The sequence below is a fragment of the Bufo bufo genome, chromosome 10 (assembly GCF_905171765.1).
Source record: "Bufo bufo chromosome 10, aBufBuf1.1, whole genome shotgun sequence".
NCBI classification, from domain to species: Eukaryota; Metazoa; Chordata; class Amphibia; order Anura; family Bufonidae; genus Bufo; species Bufo bufo.
In genome coordinates this window covers 47058498-47066605 of record NC_053398.1, presented here as the reverse complement: position 1 = coordinate 47066605, position 8108 = coordinate 47058498, and positions in this window count along the sequence as shown.

Here is an 8108-nt window from a genome sequence, read left to right as displayed (position 1 = left end):
TTTTGGTTGTTGTGTCAACCGCAGCTGAGGCATTATGTAGTTGGCCTCGGTGCGGTTGCCGCGGACAACAGCCTTGTGTGCGGTTCCCGGGGAGTTGTTTTGGATGCACGTTTGTATGTCTGGTGTGCACTGTGTTTTATGTTTGTGTGCGCACGGACATCATTCCCCGCACTGTGGTTACCCGTGGCAACCTTATGTGGTATTATGTACATGTGGTGGCAGTGTCCCGGCCTTCGGGCTGATTCCCTGGACACGTGTGCCACCCATGTCGTTGCTTGCGGCAACGGCCACAGTGTGATCTGTTGGACACTTTTCCTGTTTGTGAGTTTCCCTTCTGTGGTGTGTGTAGGGTTAACTCCCTTCCCAGTGTGTGTGTGATGTCACTGGGTGTGTCCTTCCTTTGGGTGTGGCCACTTTGGGCCTATATAACCTCTCTCTGTGGCAGGGCTCAGGAGGTTGCTTCAGCATGCTTGCTGATAGCAGCCTCCTGTGTTTTTCCATCTGCCTGTGAGAGCCACCACTGTGGTCATAGATTTAAGTTTATGTTTATGCTTCTTGTATGTCATGTTGTGTGTGATGTTCTGTTGGGACCTTCCTTGTCACTTTTGTGCAGTTTACGGTTCTGGATTCCTGTTGCTCAGGGATCCAGTCAGCAAGGCTGTGGCAGGTTGGAGGAACTTCTAGTTCGCCTGCCATACCCGTAAAACTGTTTGTGTTCCCCTTTTTCCCAACAGCTTGGCCAGTGAGACTCCTGCTCCTCCGCATCTAGGAGGAGTAGGTCGTCTTACCCTGACTCCTAGCGCAGGGACCGGACGGAGGGTGAGTTAGGGATCCGAGGTTCCTGCGCATGGGTCCTCCTACCTTTAAGGTCGGCCCATACAGTTAGGAGTTAGGGTCAGGGTAGGGACGCTGTTAGGAGGTGACCTGCTCCCTATCCTGTTCTCCTGGCCGAGTAGGCCTACAGCATCTGGCATTGCACGGCTGAGGATTTCCCCCATCCTCAGCCGTGACAAGGATTTGAATCTGGTCTTAGAAGCCCTTCAGTCCTCTCCCTTTGAGCCATTGAAGGAGATCTCCCTTTCTTACGTCTCTCATAATTTTTTGCCACTGAGTAATAAACCCATGCGGTTTTGAAACGCGTCTGGGTATAAGAACTGAATTCCTATAAAATCCTGTGATATACCTTTAGAATATCAAATCCCAGATTACTGCAAAGAAGATACAATTTGGCGATTGGAAAGTTAAAGTACGCATGTGCAAATTTCACTATCGGAGAGAAACAACGCCGTGAGCGTCCGGAAACTCGTACTGCGCAGGCGCGCAGTGTCTCCATCAGCCAGAGATTACCCGAGGAGCTGCCGATGTACAGCTTGAATATGAACAGGCGTCACTCCGCAGATACCCACAAGTATCTGGTAAGAAGCGCGTAGCGCTATACACCACGCGAAAGGAAAGCTATCCAGTAATCCCAACTGTGAAATAAAAAGTTCCATGGAGCTTGGGTAAGTGTCCAGTATATTTGCGCACAGACGCATTTACGTCTGTGCGCAAATATACTGGACACTTACCCAAGCTCCATAGAACTTTTTATTTCACAGTTGGGATTATATCAATACAGAAAATTACAACAAAAAGTATAAAGAATTGCAGTCATAATATGAAATTGTAAGCTGCGAGAGCTCCGCAGCTTATTATAAAGGAGGGAACGTGACTATTGTAGGCACACTGATATTTTACATTTATATTACTTTTATATTGCTATATGTGTATACTTATGTCATTATCTTTTGGTTCACTATTTATACACTGCTCAAAAAAATAAAGGGAACACTTAAACAACACAATGTAACTCCAAGTCAATCACACTTCTGTGAAATCAAACTGTCCACTTAGGAAGCAACACTGAGTGACAATCAATTTCCCATGCTGTTGTGCAAATGGGATAGACAACAGGTGGAAATTATAGGCAATTAGCAAGACACCCCCAATAAAGGAGTGGTTCTGCAGGTGGTGACCACAGATAACTTCTCAGTTCCTATGCTTCCTGGCTGATGTTTTGGTCACTTTTGAATGCTGGCGGTGCTTTCACTCTAGTGGTAGCATGAGACGGAGTCTACAACCCACACAAGTGGCTCAGGTAGTGCAGCTTATCCAGGATGGCACATCAATGCGAGCTGTGGAAGAAGGTTTGCTGTGTCTGTCAGCGTAGTGTCCAGAGCATGGAGGCGCTACCAGGAGACAGGCCAGTACATCAGGAGACGTGGAGCAGGCCATAGGAGGGCAACAACCCAGCAGCAGGACCGCTACCTCCGCCTTTGTGCAAGGAGGAACAGGAGGAGCACTGCCAGAGCCCTGCAAAATGACCTCCAGCAGGCCACAAATGTGCATGTGTCTGCTCAAACGGTCAGAAACAGACTCCATGAGGGTGATATGAGGGCCTGACGTCCACAGGTGGGGGTTGTGCTTACAGCCCAACACCATGCAGGACGTTTGCCAGAGAACACCAAGATTGGCGCCCTGTGCTCTTCACAGATGAAAGCAGGTTCACACTGAGCACATGTGACAGACGTGACAGAGTCTTGAGACGCCGTGGAGAACGTTCTGATGCCTGCAACATCCTCCAGCATGACCGGTTTGGCATTGGGTCAGTAATGGTGTCGGGTGGTATTTCTTTGGAGGGCCGCACAGCCCTCCATGTGCTCGCCAGAGGTAGCCTGACTGCCATTAGGTACCGAGATGAGATCCTCAGACCCCCTGTGAGACCATATGCTGGTGCGGTTGGCCCTGGGTTCCTCCTAATGCAAGACAATGCTAGAACTCATGTGGCTGGAGTGTGTCAGCAGTTCCTGCAAGACAAAGGCATTGATGCTATGGAATGGCCCGCCCGTTCCCCAGATCTGAATCCAATTGAGCACATCTGGGACATCATGTCTCGCTCTATCCACCAACGTCACGTTGCACCACAGACTGTCCAGGAGTTGGCAGATGCTTTAGTCCAGGTCTGGGAGGAGATCCCTCAGGAGACCGTCCACCACCTCATCAGGAGCATGCACAGGCGTTGTAGGGAGGTCATACAGGCACGTGGAGGCCACACACACTACTGAGCCTCATTTTGACTTGTTTTAAGGACATTACATCAAAGTTGGATCAGCCTGTAGTGTGTTTTTCCACTTTAATTTTGAGTGTGACTCCAAATCCATACCTCTATGGGTTGAAAAATGTGATTTCCATTTTTGAATTTTTGTGTGATTTTGTTGTCAGCACATTCAACTATGTAAAGAACAAAGTATTTCAGAAGAATATTTAATTAACTCAGATCTAGGATGTGTTATTTTTGTGTTCCCTTTATTTTTTTGAGCAGTGTATGTACGATTGGTCAATTATAGGCGTGATTTTACAAGTTAGGAATAAATAAGTTTTATTTTACTTTACTTGGCCATTTCTAATTTGTTATATACGATTAGCGATGGAATGGTAGCAGGCCGTGCTCTTTTCTGGTGAGCTTCCCATAATCATTTGTATATATATTCTCTTTTAAGGTTGCCTTTGAGCTGGCGGCGCTCTCTTGCCGGTCTCCTTTTTTGTTTTTTTACAAGGTTGTCCTGCACCCGGGTTCCCTTCTTTCTTCCCAAGATGGTTTCCTCCTTCCACATTAATGAGGAGATTGTACTGCCGGCTATTCTGTCCCAACCCCTCTCATCCCACAGAGCGGTCTTTCCACCGTCTGGATGTGGTTCGGGTGCTCCGACTATATCTCCAGTTAACGGAGTCCTTCCGTCGTTCTAACTCTCTCATAGTTGTCCCTGAGGGCTCATGTTTGGATTGCAAGGTTCTGCAAGCAGCGGTGCGTTAGGTTTTTCACATGGCTGTCTCTTACCACCCTCGGGCACTGCTTTAGGACATCCCATAATGCTGTGTCCCCCAATGCCATTCACGAGAAAAATTTATTTTTGTACTTGCCATAAAATTATTTTCTCGTTGGATGCATTGGGGGACACAGATCCCACCCCTGTTGCTTTTTCTTCGTTCAGTTTACCGAGACTCTTGGATATTGGCCCTCTTCCTTGTTTAGGCCATGTTGGCTTAATTTTTCACACTGGATTTTGGTGCTCCTACTGCTTTAGTATCAACTTGTTAGTTTAGTGTCTGTGCAGAGGGTATAGCCCATCTGGGTGGAGCCAACACTTTTCCTTTCTAGGGTCAGCCGGGCATATACCCATGGTGCTGTGTCCCCCAATGCATCCAACGAGAAAATGATTTTACGGGAAGTACAAAAATCCAGTTTTTGTGTAGCTGTCAGCATCAGGCTTGATGTTTAGGAGAGCAGAGAAAACAGTGTTTCTCCTGTCCATGGATGATGTCTGGTATTTCAGGCAACCCCCCAGCATTAAATGAAATTGGGTAGAACTCAGATCATTGCATTACTTTCACACTTTGTTCATAAAGTGTGCACCATGAGAAAGAGTCCCAAAAAGAAATACACACTGAGGATTGTATTCTAAGAACAAGCTGGATTTTTAGCTAAGGCCTGATTCCATACTAAATCTTTATTCTTTGTTGTCCGCAGACTCTGTCTTTCAGCCATATACAATACGTTATCTTGTTTTAGGTCCAAGTTCCATACAGTCCAGAAGGTCACAAATGCAGGCAGAGTTCAGTGCAAGCACTTGTTCAGCTGCAACTATTTATTCAAAAGGAGGTAGAGCAATGTCAGCAGAGTTCTTCATAAATAAAATATACCATTACACTACATGACAGATAATGGTTTTCTCACAGCACAACTGAGATCACCCTACCCTGTAGGGATGGGAAAAATACACTTAGAGGTTAAAAGTCCCCTCCAACTTTGGTTATTTATTAAGCACCTCCAAAGCAGAAGTTAGGCCAATTAAAGTAATACTCAAGTCAAATATAGGTGCGATAGTGGAGCCTTTCTGAAAACCATTACCTTTTAAGCGTAATTGTATTTTTCTCATGTCATCTCCACCACAGCACCACTGCGATATACAAAAGAAAATATGAGGAGGGACCAAACAGAAAGGCATGCTGCTGCTCAAAAAGAGTGCTTTTTTTTTTTTTCTCGTGTAAACCCAGCGGCCGAGGTACAGAGGAAGAAGAAGAAAAACACGCCGATAGAAAAAAAGCTAAGGCTCACAGGCACCAAAAGGCCACAGTACAGAGGCTGAAGGCCCAGAACCAAGTGGATCTTGAGCCTGGTTGCATAAACTCACTCTGGAGCGCTGTGAGGGGTGAAGACTCCACCCCACCCATGGAGACTAGCATTGGTAGTGATGACTGTCCATGAAATGGGGAGGAAGGATTTTCCAAAGCTCACTGCCGGAGACCAGATCCACTATATGAAGGAAGGAAGAACAATGGGGCGCTCCTGGGAGGTTGGATTCCGGTCACATCTCTCCAAGATTGCACGCTGGATGGGGCGGGTGTGAAACTGGGCAAATTGGATTGCCTTAATGGAGATAACCATCGCTCCCAAGATCCGCATGCAGAGACTAATTGACGAACGTTTCAATTGAAGAAGAAGCTTGATGGTCCACTGGAGAGACATCCGTTTGTCCTGGACGAGGAGGACTTTGGCCATTGTGGTGTTGAAGTCCATGCTAAGGAAGGTTCTTCGTCTGCTGGGATACAGTGACGACTTCTGGAAATTGACCATCAAAAACGTGCCAAGGTGATGTGCAGGCTGTCCCTGTTCTGAGAAAAGGAGCCTTGATGAGAATATCGTCTAGATAGGGGATTAGTGATATCCCTCAGGACCAAAGGGCATCAAAGAGGGGGGCGAGAATCTTCGTAAACATGCACGTAGATGTCCCCTTACAGAAAGGTAAAGCGACAAACTAGTAATGGCAAGAAGACCCCGCAATGTGGATGAAGTGCCTAGGCTGCACAACAATAGGTAAAGTGCATCTACCTCCTCTAATTATATTTATCCTGGAGATATCACACCATTGAGCACCCCTGTATCTCTTTTCCCTGAAGGAGAAGGGAGTGCAATGCATGAGAAAAGGCAGAGGCCTGAATCCGATACCTTGGGGGGTTAGACAGGAGGAAATGCTTAGAAGGTATGGAGGAGAATTCTATCTTGTAACCAATTACAAGTTCGATCATCCAGGTGTCATCTACGAGGGACTGCCAGACTTCCTGGAAGAGAAGGATCCTGCCCCTAACCCAAACGGGTGGGGGCGGCCCTTCATGCAAAAGGGTTGGGAACAGGAATCCCAGGCAGGTCAACTTTTGAAGGAAGGCTTCTTTTTCTGGTCCGGTGTAGGCGTTTTGAAGGCCGTCCCTCCAGAAGCATGGGAGCTGGGAAGTTGACAAAAGGACAGGAAGCCAGTCTCTGAACTCCTGGGATGAGAAGGGTATCTGGGTTTGTTCTGGGGGAGATGCGTACTCTTGCCGCCTGTGGCCTCAGAGAAAAGAGCAACCCTGTAAGGGAATGCTTTCAGGTAAGATCCACTAGCCAAACTTTGAGCCAGATCTCACAGCACATAGTGACTGTGGGAACAGTTAAGCGGGTAATTAGGGTGTTTGCTTCCAGGGAGGCCACACAGAGGTATTTGCCAGACTGTGAAATTTGTCGTGCCAAAGATTATAGACAGCAGCGGGCATTACAGAGGAACTGTCCTGATGAGGACAAAGGGCCCATTCAGCCTTAGCAACCCATGCCAAAGTGAAGACAGGACGAAGAGTGGAGCCTTCCGCTTCAAATGTGGTCTTAGCAAAAGTGACATTCCACCGGAACCCAAATGGAGGCCCCACCTGCAACCAGGATAGTGGTGTGTTTGTCAAGGGCAAGGGTTGACTGATGGGTCAACCTTTGGAGCGACCAATCATTTAGAGACCAGATCCACTGGAAAGGGATATAGGAGGTCTAGGCGCTTTGAGGAGGCGGTGGTCCAGATAGTCCCACCCTTTATCAATGTCGACTGAAAAATCGTCATGAAGAGGGAAGGCTATAGGAATGGGCCAGGATCAGAGAAAGGAGACACTCTGGTGGCTAGTTGAGGGGGAGTCATCCTGGATCTGAAAAGTGTTGTGAATTGCAGTGACTAGGCTGTCCACCAAAGACGCAATATTGCTCTGGGTCTAGATCCGAATCTGAATCTAATAGTTCTCCCTAGGACTGAATCTTGCCTTGAAAGGAGAAAATGCCTCATTAGGCCCCTGGTGGAGGCAGAGAAACTGAGGAACCTGAAGAGGAATGATGTCTTGTTCAGGTCTGTTTATTTGAATGTCTGCCCCTGGGTTAGTCAACTGACAAGGGGGTCTGAGTCAGCTGCGTGAGAAGCCTTTGATTGACCAGCCAGCACATCAGGAAGAGGCTGGACTGACAGACCTTAGAAAGTTTAGCCATGGCTAAAGACAAAACCCGGGCGCATTCCAGTTCCATTTGGTCAAGGTGGGAGGGTAAATGCTCAGGTGGCAGAGAAGATTGTCTGGGAGCCCGGCAAGCAGAGCAGAAGGGGTCCAGCTGACCGTGGAGGAACGTGAGATCACACCTGATACAGGCGTAATAGGTGGGGGTGGGGGTGGATGCTGGACAGGCTGAATCACTTAGGTTTGGACATGGCTGAGTGGTTAAGACTGCAAGAACCTACTAGCTCATCTTGGGACAAGAGAGGAACGGTGGGGAGGGAAAGAAAAATACTGTCCTACCAGGGAGCAGGTTGGAGAAAAGCAGGATGTACCCAGGTCCTGATGTCCCTGGAGAGAAAATGGTGAGGCTTTGTGCTTTGGATGTAGCAAGAGGAGAAAGAAGGAAACAACCCCTTGCTGAAGCCTGGGAATCTGAAGCTCCACCCCACAGAGGAACATATAGTGGTGGCAGAAAAAGAAGATCCTACCTGCAGGTAACGGCCTGAAGGCTTTGGCCTAGTAGGTCGCAAAAGCCGGGGGCTTGAGTTGCAGGCAAGCCAACCATAAGTAACTTCCAGTCTGCCAGGAGACACAGGCCCAAGTGGCGGGCCCCAAATGGAAGAGCACGCAAAAGGCAGGGGGTTTGATTTGTTTGGCGGGGCCAACTGGAAGTTCAGGATAGCACTGGAAGGATTAGAATGACCCGATCGAGAGAAGACCGTAGAAGCGGGGGA